This window comes from Scardinius erythrophthalmus (assembly GCF_964197995.2).
Source record: "Scardinius erythrophthalmus genome assembly, chromosome: 2".
Taxonomy (NCBI): domain Eukaryota; kingdom Metazoa; phylum Chordata; class Actinopteri; order Cypriniformes; family Leuciscidae; genus Scardinius; species Scardinius erythrophthalmus.
Genome location: NC_138222.1, coordinates 35,960,658 through 35,976,915, shown reverse-complemented (window position 1 = coordinate 35,976,915; position 16,258 = coordinate 35,960,658). Strand labels below are relative to the sequence as shown.

Sequence of the window (16,258 nt, the reverse complement as noted above, 5' to 3'; positions counted from 1 at the left end):
CCTTGTCATTTGTGCCTATCGTGGCAGTGTGGCCCTTTGGGGTATTGGTTCTGTGTGGCCTAGTCTCTGTGTGGCTTTGTGGCCTTGTCTTTGTGGCCCATAGTGGCCTTTGTTCTGTGTGGTCTATCACAACCTTGTGGCATATCGTTGCCTTGTCCTCTGTGCCTATCGTGGCAGTGTGGCCCATCGGGGCATAGGTTCTGTGTGGCCTAGCGACCTTGTCTCATGGCCTTGTATCATTGTGGCTTTTAGTGGCCTTGTCTCCGTGTGGTCTATCAAGGCCTTGTGGCTGATTGCAGCCTTGTCTCTGTGTGGTCTATCAAGGCCTTGGGGCTGATCACAGCCTTGTCTCTGTACGGCTCATCATGGCCTTGCTCTGTGTGGCCCTCGTGGCCTGGCTCTATGTGGTCTATCATGGCCTTGTCTCTGTGTGGCCCATCGTGGCCTTGCTCTATGTGGCCTATCATGGCTCGTGGCTTATAGTGGCCTTGTCTCTATGTAGCTATGTTAGCCTCTCATTCTCGGTTTAACCGAGGAACCACAGGATACACGACTGGTGGGTATACTTTTTCTTTACAGTTCTTTGGGGGTGGGCTCCGTTCCCGGTGGAATCATTTCCTCCACCTATTCTTGGAGGTCAGCTTGTGCCCCTGCCTTCGTCTTCAGGCAGGAAATGCAGATTCCATACCCTTGGATTGCGAGCACCAAATAACTTTATATCATAATACCTGCTTGCTGGGCTGGTAATAAATGCATACGTGTTGCGTTATTTTGCCTCCCGAGTCTTTCTGGTAGAAATGAAAGCTTTAGCGTAAGTTCTGCCGGGAAGACTCAATTGTTACGTCACTTATTACCTTCTCATCTATCCAGTCGTGTTCTAATACTTTTAGTATAAAAATCGGTACTTACACGTCTGAGTTCGCAGATGCTGACGCCTACATTCACCTCCATCCTCCCCTACACCACCAGGATGTTCCCTTCCCATACCTCCCAGGGGGTCGGCTGCGCCCCTGCCTTCGTCTTCAGGCAGTAAATGCAGATTCCGTACCCTCGGATTGCGAGCTACAGGCGGGGCCTACGCCAAAGTACTTTATATCATAATACTTGCTTGCTGGGCTGTTAATAAATGCATACTTGTAACATTATTTTGCTTCCTGAGTCTTTCTGGTAGAACTATAAATAGAAAGCATTGTAAGTTATTTGAATCTAGCTGGAGTAGTATTTCATTCTGTTAAAAAGGAGGGGGGAAAAAAACCTCTCTGGGGTGCCAGCTGCTTAAATCAGTGTGAAAGATTAGCATCACCATCTCCTCTCATTTGACATGCCTATATACACAGTATTACAGAAGTCACAACCTATTAATCAATGTGTGTGTGTAACAAAGAGAGAGAGACGGAGAGAGTGTGTTCAAGCTCTTTGCAATGTGTTAGTCTTATTTTTGTTTTTACAGTTTCTCTATTTAAATGTCATCTAGAGTTTGAACATAAAAAGTCTGACATGAAGTCAAGTGGGATCATTGTGTGTATCAGTTTGTGGGCTGGAAGGTGGGTGGATGCATGGTCGTATTTGTGTGTATATGCATGATAGACTGCTGAATTTGGTTGGTAACAACTGGAGATGTGTGAAATGCACCATATCCAACAACAGCCTTATCTGAGACAAAATCACATGACAATGAACACACAAATCCAAGGATCCGAATACAGCCGTCGGCTCTAGAGTCATTAAGAGTGAGCGAGAATGATTTCATTCTATTTCAGTGGTTGCTAGGCAATTTTTAGGCCAATCAGGAAATGCATCCTTACCTCACCTCCCTGCTAGACCAATCAGGTATTGATCACAACTGATGATAAGAAAGAGGAAAAGCTAATAAATAATCCGGTTGGACGATGCGTGAAATAGATTTCAAAGATTTTCTGCACGGGCATTTGGTTGTTAATAAACAGATCCTGACAACCATTAGTTTACACTGGAAATAAGTGTCGACAGTTCAAATGTACAACACTCCCATGCTGCACTGATTCAGCTGTAAACAGCATAATGTTTCACTGAGTCTTTCTTTCTTTCTTTCTTTCTTTCTTTCTTTCTTTCTTTCTTTCTTTCTTTCTTTCTTTCTTTCTTTCTTTCTTTCTTTCTTTCTTCTTTCTTTCAAGAATTCTCTACTTCATCTGCATTTCATGCGTGACCAATCGTCACTAAAAGTGCATTTTTTCAGTTTAGTTTTCTAAAATCTGTGCCTCAGAAAAACTCTGGTTTGTATTGGTCAGATTATGATCAGCTGAGTCTCCTGCGTCACATCTTGAACATTATCACCTGACTGAAAATACCCTTTGTGTTTATTTGAAATATTTTGTTATGTTTATTAAAATATTGTGTATTAAAACCAGACTCTGTCACAAATGTTTATTGATAACTACACAACCCTTCATGTCTAATGAAAAAAAAAACTGTCATCATGACGATGTTAATTCATTTTAGTTTAACAAGTAATTCAAGGATGATTCTGTTTTTCTTGCAAATTCCTTTGACCTACACTCAAAAAAAAAAAAAAAGGTTGTTCAATGAACAACTAAATTAAGGCAAACTTTTCTACAGACTTAGTTTAGACCGGTACAATAAGAATGAAACAAGATCATATATTAAAATAAAAAAATTTTTGGATGGGGGCAACTTAAGTTTAATAAAAAGTGCCTGTGTCATATTACCCAGACTTGTCTTTAGCATTCTAACATGCACTATAGCAGGTTAGAATGACACATGAAAAGTTTTTCATAGTTTAATCAAGTTCACTGAACAAGCCGATTTTTTTTTTTTTTTTTTTTTGAGTGGGAGTTCTATAAATAAAAGTAAGCAAACATGGCTACTAATTCCACTTAGGCACAATTTCAGAGGAAAATAAGTAATCAAGTGGACACATTGGATGCAACCATTATCATTGCTCAACATTTGGATTCAGTATCCTTCGAGTTTCTTTAGTTATTGTGTATTTGGTTGTTTGCAACTGGCAGTTTCCTTGTTTTGCTTATACCAAATTCTGATCCGGACCTGCTCGCTGCTCTTGGCCTTCAGAGCTGAATACCATTGATGTGGCCATGATCTTTTGAATAATGTTGATTCTAAAGTGTGGCAGTTCTTGCAGTTCTAGCCATTACATATGTTATCACTTACCTGCGTCTAACTCTGATTGCATATGGCCAGATCACTGCTGCATTAACCATTTCAAATAACTGACTCTTATTTTTCTGACATTTCTCTGGGTGAGGCTGGTTTAGGTTTTTTTTTGTTTTTGTTTTTCTCAGAGCAAACCACTCAGATCTGCAGGCTGAGACGTGGCAGTGAGATGCTAGACACAGTCTGTGTGGCTTGTTGCTAACTGCTCAGTTGCTTGCTCAAACACCAGCTCTTTGTTGCTGCACCTCTCATATGTCACAGTCGCTTCATCTTATTGTTTCTCTACCCTTTAATCTCTGTCTCTTCGTCCCTCTTTCTACCCTTCCATCTTCATTCAGCACCTATCTCCGTCTTTCCTTCTTTCTCTGTCTTTTCGTCTCCCCCCTCTCTTTCTCTTTCAAGGTTTCACTCTTTTTCTTACTTCCGCTATCACATCTCATTTTCTCTCTAATATTTATTGGTGGACTCAGAGCAAAAGGTTTCTTGCTTTGATTCTATATTATAGGCTTATCAAAGGCAGACCAGGACAATTTCATATTACCATTGAAATATACAAGGATTGGACGCATTACTGCAGGAGGAAAGATGATTGCTCGCTTTCTAAAATGAGTAGGGGGAGAAAGCGGTTTGAATTTGTGCTTGTTTTTCCTCCTGAGACAACAAGAAGTCCTGTGACCATGATATAAATGAGGCAAGTCCGTCATTCCATGTTGAACTAAAGGGTTGAATTAAGAAGCCTGTAAACACATCGATTTGGGTCTAGAGGATGCATATTCATATCATGATCATCGGTCTGTAATTTAATCAGATTAATCAATCAAATGAATCTTTAACTTTGTATGTTTTGCGTTTTCTCTTTTTTGGCCAGTGATTTACACTCAAAATATGAGTATAGGGAGGCGTTTGTGTATAGGGAGAGTTTGTAACCATAACTGTAAAAAAAACATACAAAAATAACTTACTTTTGACTGGCACTTTCTGCAGACTGGAGTGCCTAACACCCAATCTTTTTTTTACTGAATCCAAGAAAACTTCAACAACGTTTTTCCGTTTGCAGGTAGAGTGTCTCGCTTTTGTCTATCATCGCCTCCAACATGGTTTTGTGAGGCAGTAGTAGCTACACACAGCGTCTTTTTTTGGGCAACCACTGTTAAAGTGCAATACCGCCACCTACGATGGTAGAGTGTCAACCAGATGTTACTGCCACTGAATTATTTATGATATTGTGGTATGTAAAACGTAAAATGTAGCTATGTGAATATAATTATAATATAAACATAATATATTTGATTTGTAAAGATTTTTTATCTCTTTGAAGCTGTGTATACCTTAAATACTGTAGATGGTGTCGATTAGTCTGTCTTGTATGTTTTTATGCATTTTCATGTACAAGCATATAAAAGGATTGTGGTCTACTCCTTCCTGCACTATTTACTTTTAGCATCTGCATTTTCAGCTTAACAGAACTTTGTCTACTAATTGAATGGAATTTGCTAAACATTTTCTGCCTGCCTTGCTGAAAACAAGCTATATCTTCATCTATCCCTCCTCTCTCTCTCTCTCTCTCTCTCTCTCTCTCTCTCTCTCTCTCTCTCTCTCTCTCTCTTCACTCTCTGTCGCTCTCTTTTTGTCTTTCTCTCATTCTCTGTGATAGATACGTATAGACAGGCTTCATATGTGGTGGGTTTGGCATCTGTCATGATGTCTGCTCTAATTCTGGAGTGATTGCTCGATAACGGTTATAGCCACGTCGGGCAGGCACTTGTCATCACCATGGAGAGGGATGGATTGATTGGGTGAATAGGTGAGCAGAGGAACGTGGGTGTTGAGATGAAGATGTGATATTAAAAGATCCATGAGCGCTTTCTGGAGAATGCTTTTTTCTGTCATCCTGAAATGGCATTATGTTTTTGCAAACAGATCGGGGGAAGGCATGATGGGATGGCCCTCATTTTTATACGCAATTTTTCAATCACTCTTCCTCTCCTCAAAATGAAATAGATACACACACGCCTCAGCTCAATATAGGAGGATGATAAACAAATAAAATCCATGTCGCAAAATGTATTGTTTAAAAATATGGTTGCATGATAAAATTATAGCATTATAGTGTGTATTTGTGATCAGTATCAATACCATGCACAACTATAAATGCGTTCATACTGAAACTTGTTCAGTAAAATTATACGGCACTAAAGTGACCAACATTTTTTCACAGTCTTTATAACACTGTAAAAAATTATTGTTCCAAGTCACCAATTTTTCTGGTCATATGGTTCTGTTTACATTTTACTGTCATGCTTAATTTTCTGTTTAAAGTGGGCCACAATTTCCCAAAGTCCTTTAGACATCTTGACTTTCACAGGACAAGCATAGTGAGTTTGAGAGAGATGTAACACTTGATGAGTAGTGTGGTTTAAATAAAATCCCCTGGTTCACAACCCCCAGGCAAATTAAGCTTGATTCAGAGCCAATCGAAAAAGTTGTCCTTGTTCCCTGTCCAATGAATCTTTGTATATAAATTGTTTAGGTACATTTACAACCAAGTTTTAGAACCCTACTTGCCATCACGCAAATGGTATCAGCCTCAGACCTTTTTCAGCTGAAAAGTTAAAATTTATAAAGACGTAAACATGTAAACATTCACACTGGTCTTATGACAGAGGTTGAGGAAACCAAACTTTCACCATAGATTAGAGTTATTTTGTTTCTGTGTGTGTGTCTTTGATAAGATTTTTTTTTACTTACAACTAAACATTTCAGATTAATTTTAAATGCATTTAAATTGGCTATTTATGTCTTAAGAGGACTTTCAAAAATGCAGTCTATTAGTACGATGGAGATGCTGGACCAGCTGGAACATTAAGAAATGCATATCTGGAATAAAACCGAAGTGACTGGTACAATAGCCAATTAAAGCCAGCTGAAAAACAACTTGAAAATCAAGCCTGACACATGTTTTCATGGGCTGTCTTGAATAATTTGGAAAGTCAAGACAATTTTTTACTGAATAAAATCAGAAACGAACAGCTACCAGAATTTGTGTGTGTGTGTAAAACAGACTGTAATTCATATAGTTCTCTGAAATCCATGTTGTAAACTTGTGCCATTTACTAAATTGTTATATGTTATATGATGAATGTCAGATATGAAATCTGAAGGAAATATGTTTCATTTTAAAGTTCTTGATATGTGCACCCCATGGAAGCTTTGTGAGACCACCACCGCCAATTTTTTTTGGCTGCTATCTTCTCTCATCATCTGTGGACAGATCTTTTCTCTGTTTATCTTTCATTACCTTTGAGAACCGCATCCAAATCCAGCATACAGTCCTAAATGCAACAAAACACAAACCTTCATGATGCATTTTTTCAAAAGCAGGGCATCTTACCCTCACGCAGTTCCTTTCCCCTGAGAAACGCTCAGGCTCCCTGACTCTGTCCCCAGCCTTTTCATTTACATTTAAAGTGGCTACAGACAGGCCTGAGTGCAAACTGGATGGAGAAGGCCTCCACAGACTCTGAGCTCTAATAAATGGAGACTCTGAGGGGTTCTGGGGATTGGCTGTGACACAAGGTTAACTTGGGTGCAGTTTCATTCGCTAGAGTGGGTCAAAGCTCAGCGCAGGGGAGAGTGAGATTTAGTCCCTCATGTGCGAATATGTGATGTGAGAAGGCATGTTTGCTTACGTGGTTGCATTTGCTCTCATTTAGCATTTATTAGGTGCTCTACAGAGAAAAACACATCTACAAATGATGTATGAATATTAGTGGCACAGTATTTGTGTTTGTTTACCATATGTGAATGTAGTCTACATCCTAGGTGTTACATTGAAATATGGGTTATTTAGGGTGATGGGTGACCATTTTCAACTAAAAACAGAAAACTTTTTATGCTTTTTGGCCCTTCATTTACACGACAACGGCGTTTTGGGGGCTTGTAAATGCAAACAGGATCCAAATTGCAAGTTTTTGAAAACGGCACTGTTATCGTCTCTGTGTAAACTAAAATTTGTGAAAATGTGCGTACGTACCATGTGTTCCGTCTATAGGCTTGTCGTAGTGTTTCTTTACAAAGTGACATCACCAACTACTGGCCTGGCATACTTAATACAGCATTTTTAGTCGTTTTTGCGGATCCGTGTGAACGGGGATTGTTTTGACAACGCTGTCGTCTGTACGTGAAAAAAATGCTAAGGAAATTTTTTTCTGTTTTTGGTACATTTTGGTCGTGTAAATGTACCCTTAGTTTGATCACATTCAGTTATTTAACATCACCCAGGTTCTTCATTAACAAATATGGGTCAATAACATAATATTGGCCCCAATAAAGAAAATGTTATTTTCAAAAATCTATTTTTTTTAAATCACTAAGGATTATACTATTGGTGTTCATGTTTATTTTATGATAAAGTTTCTATTTAATGACACATTTTTAAGGTTATCACTCATGTTTGTTTAATATCATTGTTTTTGAAGTCATCACATGATATTTGATTTGGCCATATAATACACATTTAAATAATACAAAATTTTACCAAGCCATTGTTTGAATTGCATTTTAACGTACAGTATATTTGAATGATTTAAGATAGCAACATTTTTTCATCACATCACATTGTTTTTAGTCTTATTACAAAAGCAAAACAAATGTTCAGCTGACAAAAATGTCCATGTACACAAAGCGGAGAGTATATTTGCGACCTCTATTTACGTGCCTGTACAACAAAACAGTATATATATGGCAGTAATAGATGTTTACTGAGCTTGGATGATCTCTGTCTCGAGAAGTGATGATGTGGTGCAGAATAGCTCAGCTGTATTTGAGACCCAGACACTAAAAAAAGTGTCTTTCATTTTCTCTCAACCGCAGCAGCTGATAGACACTTTAGTTCACACACTCCCTCATTGTCGTTCTGTCAGACACACATACACCTGTTTATAGAGACCAGGCTTTAGTGCTGTCACAGGCAGACAGTGATGTAAAGAGAGATGAGGCGCTCAATGAGGCATCGTGCTTAATCGTATGGAATGTAGCATTAAGAGTATGGTGAGAGAAACGGGCTTTGATAGATTAAAATCCTAATTAAAGAGTCTCCAGCAGACAAGACCAGCACTGGAGACCAACTCAGCTGGTGTCATTAGCATAGCCGTCATCTGGGGGCACTTAAAGAACTCTTTCTCTCTCTTTTTTTCACACAACCCATTTTGTTCTGTTTCTTCAGAACTCAATTGAACATTTTTTCCCCCCCATTTCTCTTTTCTGTCAAACTTCTTCGCATTGGCTTCCTTGCTTTGCCATTTATTTTCACACTTTTCTTGCCTTATCTTCCTGCAGGTTTGACGGCCTGTTTTTCTTATATCTGTCTCTCTCTCTCTTCACTATCTCAGTGCTGCCTCTTAACCCCGCTCCCTCCCTCTGCCGTTTCTGCTCCGGCAAAGTAAACAAAGTCAATTATAATTTCACACTGTATAATTATTTTCCCTTCTGTGTAATCTGTAAAAAGCCTTTTAATTCACTCTCTCTCTCTAAATGCACTATCAAAGCTGTGCTTGAAAAGAGCAACTTGCCTGAGAATCAAGGCAAGCAGAAAGTGTTTCATCTTTTTTTTAACTAATGCATTTCATTTGATTCCATCATCGTAAGATATGTTCAAATCCACATATTTAGTGTTCATGCTCTCACACTCATGTTTTGCAATGTTCCTTTATTGCTTATAGAACATGGCAGGTTAATTGTTCACGCTGTTAAATCAGTAACTGGCCGAGATCATTCCCATCTCTTGTAATGAACATGTCATGGCATATTTGTTGCTGAAAACTGTAAATTGTTTTTAAATTGTGTTTTTTGTTGTTGTTGTTGTTGTTTGGCAAACATAAAGAACACTGGAAAAGAGGGTATTCTTTATGTATGTATCTACAGTAGATTTTTTTTTTCAATTATTAACTTTGAAAAGTTTCAGAGTAATAATTGAAATATGTAGAAGAGGAATAGAAGACTATTTACAACAGTTTATTGTATTCACTGTCCATTCAATTGAAACAATTGAGAGGTCATGTTGCTGTACCACTCAGGTTCACAACGTCACTTTAGAGTTTTGATTAAAATGATTTTGTTTAAATTGATGATTGTTTGGCTTCGGTTGTGTTGAGGAGAGACAGAAAACAGTTGTAGACGAACAGAAAATGTTAAGTAGTTAAAGGGATAGTTCACCGAAAAATTAAAATTCTGTCATCATTTACTCACCCACAGCTTGTCACAATTATGTTCAGTTAGTTTCACTTTCATGGACTTTTAGTTTGTTTATCGTCTGTTCCCTATCGTCCGGTCACTATGACGTACGTCGTGGTGACCGACGAATAGGAATCTCGCTAGAGAGGCCAGTCTACTTTGAGTGAAACTAAAACAAGCAAATACACATTGGCGTGCAATCATTTGCATCAGCTGTGCAGCCTTGCAGCGCAGGTATAATAAGCAGCTGGTGATGACTGCACTTCAGCTTTTTGCTTCGGAGCCAAGCACTTCAATGCTCTCTACTAGAGTGACTTCAAAAAAGACAAGCCTTTCTGGACCTCTCCATCTTCTTTTCTCTCTCTCTCTCTCTCTCTCTCTCTCTCTCTCTCTCTCTCTCTCTCTCTCTCTCCCTTTCTTTTTCGTTTTTGTTTTGTCAATTGAGCAAAAAAAAAAAAAAGCTGGTAAGGTGTGCCTGAGAGCGCTCAACGGCCGTTTTCACGGCTGGTAAGACCAGCAGAGAGAGACAGCGTACAGACAGGTGCACATTCCTGTCTGTGTTCGCAGTGACCGTTCCCCTGCGTGCTTCAGCACCAGTGAGAGCAGTCTCTAAAAGAGTTTACACAGATAGAATGCGTCTTTTTAAAGATGACATTCTATCTGTGTGTTTCTGGATGCGGCCGTTACCTGGGATCACGGGATGGTCACAATCGCTGCCTCGTGTGTCTGGGCAGAGAGTTGCTTCGGGCAGTGACATGGGAGACCTGAGGATTATGGTGAGCGCGTCTCCTTCGGGGAACCAACCCCCTAGGAGCCCTCACCCCTCTCACGCTCTGCAGCCAGTTGAGCCGCCATTGGAGAAAGCCGGACCATTCCCGAGGTACCGGTTGTCGCTGCATCGGAGGGTGGGTCAGACTTCTCCGCGGATGACGACTCGGCGCCGTTACCTCCTTTGGGTGTGTCAGCGGTGCCCGAGACGGACCCGGAGATGATGGCCATGCTTTTCCGGGCCGCCAACGGGGTGAGGCTCGTGTGGAACCCTCCACCGTGTCCCGAACCCTCAAGGTTGGACGATTGGTATCTCGGGGTGGCACGTGCTGGTTCTCAGCAACCCACCCCGGTGCCTTTCTTCCCGCAAGTGCATGAGGAGCTTACAGGGACGTGGACAGCACCTTTTACTGCCAGAAACCGTTCTGATGGCTCCTCCTCCCTCACCAGGCAGGCCGCCCCGCCCATCCAGGCCCCCGCCAAGAAGGGCTGCAAAGCCAGAAACAAGCGGCCCTAGGACGGGCTACCCAGAGATGGAAGGGACTGCTCTCCAGGAGACGATGACCGCATCGCTCCATCCCCCGGAAGAGGGCCGTGAAAAAAAAAATCCTCATTTTCCTTTTGTTTTTGTTCCGCCGCTGGCCTCAAAACCAGCGGTACCCAAATTTTCAATAAAAGAGCAGTTTCTTCTATCTCTGGGTCTGAAGAGGGCCCGGAGAGCAGTGGGGGGAGAGAATCCTCACCACTCTCATCCGCCTCTTCTATCGCCAGCAGGCAGCAGTGTGCAGTTCGAGAACGCATCCAAGCTTCCTCCTGCACCTCCTGCATCGTGGAACCAGGTAAGTGTTGCACACTCTGCTACGGGCCCAGAGAGAGCCTCCCGAGCCGAGTCCCTGTGTTCTACCTCGCTGCCCCACTCCAGGTACGCCTACGGCCCCTTTGGTCCCGCTTGCACGGTCTCTGCGAGCCTGGTTAGCGCTCCCCAGTCCGTCTCACTGGCTCATTCGGACCATCAGGCTCGGCTATGCAATTCAGTTCGCCCGGCATCCCCCCAAGTTTCGGGCCATCCACTCCACTACAGTGAGAGCAGCCGATGCCCATGTCTTGCGCGCGGAGATAGATAGAGCCGATATGAGGTCAGGGCACTACAGTCCCTACTTCATTGTACCCAAGAAAGGTGGTGGGTTACGACCAATCTTGGATTGCGAGTTTTGAATCGGAGCCTTCACAAGCTACCGTTCAAAATGCTCACGCAGAAACGCATTTTCGAATGCATCCGTCCCAAGATTGGTTTGCAGCGATCGACCTGAAGGACGTGTACTTTCATGTCTCGTTTCTTCCTCGACACAGGACGTTTCTGCGCTTTGCGTTCGAGGGTCGAGCATATCAGTACAAGGTCCTGCCCTTCGGACTGTCCCTGTCTCCCCGTGTCTTCACGAAAGTCACGGTTGGGGCCCTTGTTCCCATGAGAGAACAGGGCTTTTGCATTCTCAACTATCTCAACGACTGGCTCATACTAGCACACTCTCAAGATCAGTTATGCGAACACAGGGACCTCGTGCTCATGCACCTCAGCCAGCTGGGCCTTCACAGAGCAACGCACTCAGTCTGTGCTGAACTGCTTAAACGAGTTCAAAGGCAGGGCGGCGGTCCCACTGAAATTATTTCAGAGGCTCCTGGGGCATATAGCAGCGGCAGCAGCGGTAACTCCTCTCGGGCTGCTCCATATGAGACCGCTTCAGCACTGGCTTCATGGCCTAGTCCCGAGATGGGCGTGGCATCAAAGGAACTCACCAGCTGACAATCACACCAGCGTGCCGCCAGACCTTCAGCCCGTGGTCAGACCCCTCGTTCCTTCGGGCAGGAGTCTCCTTGGAATAGGTGTCCAGGCATGCTGTGGTATTCACAGATGCCTCTGCCCCCGGCTGGGGCGCCACGTACAACGGGCATGCAGTGTCAGGGGTGTGGACAGGCCCCCAACTGCATTGGCACATCAATTGCCTTGAGTTGCTAGCAGTACGTCTCGCTCTGAGCCGCTTATAGAGGCCGCTACAGGGCAGAGACGTGCTGGTCCGTACGGACAACACTGCGACCGTTGCGTACATCAACCGTCAAGGAGGTCTACGCTCCCGTTGCATGTCGCAACTCGCCCGCCATCTCCTCCTCTGGAGTCAGAAGCATCTGAGGTCGCTTTGAGCCATGTATGTCCCCGGTGTGCTCAACCGTGTGGCCGACGAGCTGTGCTCCCGGGAGAATGGCGACTCCACCCCCAGGCAGTTCAGCTGATCTGGAGAGAGTTCGGGGAGGCTCAGGTAGACCTGTTTGCCTCTTCAGAGACCTCCCACTGCCAGTTATTTTACTCCCTGACCGAGAGAACACTCGGCACGGACGAACTGGCACACAGCTGGCCCCGGGGCCTCCGCAAATATGCATTTCCCCAGTGAGCCTGTGCAAAATCAGGGAGGACGAGGAGCAGGTCCTTCTGGTGGCTCCCTATTGGCCCACCCGGACTTGGTTCCCAGAACTCATGCTCCTCGTGACAGTCCCTCCCTGGCCCATTCCTCTGAGGAAGGATCTTCTGACTCAGAGACGGGGCACCCTATGTGCCCAAGGTTCGTTCCACTCCCTTTAGAGATCAGGTCGTGAACCTGCAAGCGCTGCCCCTGGAGGAGGCAGACCCAGCCCAGGCTTTGCTCTGTCCTGTTCGCACTCTGCGTATGTACAGAACTCAAAGTGTCAGGACCTCAGACCAGCTCTTTGTCTGTTACAGAGGCCAGCAGAAGGGAAAGGTTGTCTCCAAGCAGAGGATGGCCCACTGGATAGTGGATGCCATCGCCTTGGCTTACCAAGCTCAAGGCGTGCCCTGCCCACTCAGGTTGCATGCACAGTCCACGAGAGGCGTTGCATCCTCCTGGGCGCTGGCACGTGGCTCCTCGCTAACAGATATCTGTAGAGCTGCGGGCTGGGCGACACCTAACACGTTCGCTAGATACTATAGCCTACGTGTAGAGCCTGTGTCCTCCCGTGTTCTCACCCTAAACGGGTAGAAGCACTGTGAGTACCGGCTCTGTTGGCTTGCTGCACCCTACTGTGCATACTTATTGCTCCATAGTCAAACCTGTTGAGTCCTCCAACACCCTCGGCCCGGACATGGCGGAGCGTCCGGTGCCAGGCCTTTATCCTCTGAATCCTTGAGAACCGGGTCTAGGCTGGGTCCCACATGGTTGACCCTACGGAGATCCCATGTTGTGTATATTCTCCACGGCTGCTCCTAACAGAAGCATGTATCTTACCCTTGGGCTAAGTCACCCACTATTCATATGCAGTACAACCCTTGGGTTAGTCCATATGTGTATTCCCACATAACTCTCTTTAAGAATGTTGCTCCCGCAGTGTCCCCCTCCCTCAGATCAGGCACGCTTTCCCAGTGTTATCCAATAATCTCACTGTATGGGTTATCACGGAACAACAATGACGGATACTCTCGGTGTAAGCCCTCTCCTATCGTCCTTCCAGGCAAGAAGTTGTGGAGGCTTACACAGGGCGCTGGATGGGGTGCAGCAGCTGTGGCGCTCTGGTAGGGATTCCTATTCGTCGGTCACCACAACGTACATCATAGTGACCGGACGATAGGGAACGTCTCGGTTACATATGGTAACCCTCATTCCCTGAGGTAGGGAACGGAGATGTACGTCCCGTCGCCACATCTGCTGCTGCCCGCCGGGGCGACCAGCTTCTCAGGCTTGGCTCCTCAGCAAAAAACCGAAGTGCAATCATCACCAGCTGCTTATTATACCCGCGCTGCGATGCTGCACAGCTGATGCAAATGATTGCATGCCATGTGTATTGGCTTGTTTTAGTTTCACTCGAAGTAGATTGGCCTCTCTAGCGAGATTCCTATTCTACGGTCACCACGACGTACGTCTCCGTTCCCTCCCTCAGGGAACAAGGGTTACCATATGTAACCGAGACGTTTCCTGTTTCCTTTGCTCTAGTTCCCTTTCCTTCAGTCACTCCGAGTTACATCAGTGACTGACGAATGGGGTTTCGCTTATAAAGCCTATCACCTTCGAGTATTACAAAATGAGCCAATGGCAATGAAATGCCATGGGTCTGCGGAATTTGCATAGCGTAACTCCGCCTTTTCCTCGTGGGTAAATAAGGAAGTACGCTGGCAACATGCAGTTATGTTTTCCTGCTGAGGAGCAGAGACTGAACTCAGGTGGTTCCAGTGGTACAGCGGAAGTGGAAGGGAGATGTAACGTTCCCTTTCGTTCAGTCACTCCGAGTTACGTTAGTGACTGACAAATCCCTCCAGTCATCTATTACCATGGATATTCATTTTATTATCACAGCTGATCATTATTGAGTTCAATATCATTGAGTATTTAAGTTCCTCATTTCCTTTCTGTCTTTGTCCGACATTGTTGGTGTTTCTTATGCACTCTGCCTCGAGTTATCGCTTCTGTTAATAAAACTTATTACTATTTTGAAACTGTTAACCTGCCTTCATCATCATTTTTGGAATCTAAACGTGACACAAGTTTTTCCAAACCTGTATGAATTTCTTTCTTCTGCTGAACACAAAAAAAGATATTTTGAAGAATGTGGGTAATCAAACAGTTGATGGGGCCCATTGACTTCCATGTTTTTTTCCATACTATGGAAGTCAATGGAGCACATCAACTGTTTGGTTACTGACATTCTTCAAAATATGTTCTTTTGTGTTCAGCAGAAGAAAGAAATTCATAAAAGTTTGGAACAATTAAGGGTGAGTAAATAATGACAGAATTTTCATTGTTGGGTGAACTATCCCTTTAAGTATCACATGAATTGCTTGGTTGGGGCTGTGCGCAAACTAACATTGCTGACAGCAAAATGTCAAAAGGGCTGATATTTAACGTATCATGCTTTACTTTTTCTGTCATGTCAGAGCAGATGTGGCTCTTAAAATGCCAAAACAATGGATAACCTCATATATGTGTTGAAAGATTAAACATGTCACAACATTATTGAAATTGATACTAGTTGATTTTTTTTTTTTAATCAAAGAAAAGTATCCCTGATCCTCTGCAAGACTGCTTAGTAACAAATTGTTACAAATTGTTACCAGCAAATGAGTCCTCTTTTTTATCATATTTTTGGACTTTTTATTCAATGCTAAAGCTCTTCTATGGTCTGAACTTCTGAAAGTGTCAAATGCTGAATAAAGCTCCAGAATTTTGATCCATCAGCTGAAGATATGACAACATCCATAGCAAACTCAGTCATGTGGTTTTTGCATCCACACAATGTTCTTTTTCCCTACTGGTCCCAGATTCACCTAGCCTGGGTGCCAGCCCGAACCCCGCCCACAAATTTTTTTGGTCGGGAAGTTCGGTCTGGACTCTATCTGTTGAGGAGTAATTATGCTCGGCTCCCAGAAGGCCGAGCCAATCAAATTGCCAGGGCGGGCTTTAATCGATGATGGACAGATGATCTGCAGTTACGTAATCACCTCCGTCACCAAAGAGCGCTTGGGTTGAATTGGTTTTCAACAAAGACGACTGCAGCAGGAGAATTGAGATGTTTAGATTCCGCTATCACGTTCCCAAACATACTAAAATCCTTTCTCAGTGCTAATAATCCTGAAAAACATTGTACACGCCCTCTCACCATTTTTTCCTCATCAACTGACCCAGTTGATTGTTGCTTGCGGATATTTATGTTTAATATCCTGGTTCAAATGGCTTTATATTGATTCAAATATATTTTAGTATTTCGATTTGAAAAAAAAAAAAAGAAAGAAAAAAAAATTGTGCAGCAGGCACCCCAATACTCATTCAGATGAGCCCAAACATTCTTGTCACATACACATCTTCACCTCAGCACTGATGACATGCTATATCCTCTGATGTGCTCTCACTCAGGTCCTCTTTTTTCTCTTTAACAGTTGAGCAAAAAGGACAGCTGGAGAAGGAGAGTGGTCTGCAGATTCTTGAGGCTGGACTGAGTGATGTAAGTCAGAGGAAAGGAGTCTGCTTTCTCTCCCCTATTCCTCCCTCACCAATGATGACATCCTTCTTTCCCAGAGTGCAACCCCTTATTG

At 43.5% G+C, this 16,258-nt stretch overlaps 1 protein-coding gene across 1 annotated transcript in view; it reads left to right on the top strand.

The window, feature by feature from the left end:
- The window catches only part of LOC308679579 (receptor-type tyrosine-protein phosphatase N2-like), a 106,286-nt gene that overhangs the window by 9,111 nt on the left and 80,917 nt on the right, over positions 1-16,258 (top strand). Inside the window, exon 2 of the mRNA XM_081347105.1 lies at positions 16,103-16,167. The gene's annotated coding sequence lies outside the window, so the exon portion shown is untranslated. The remainder of the gene's footprint in view (positions 1-16,102; positions 16,168-16,258) is intronic.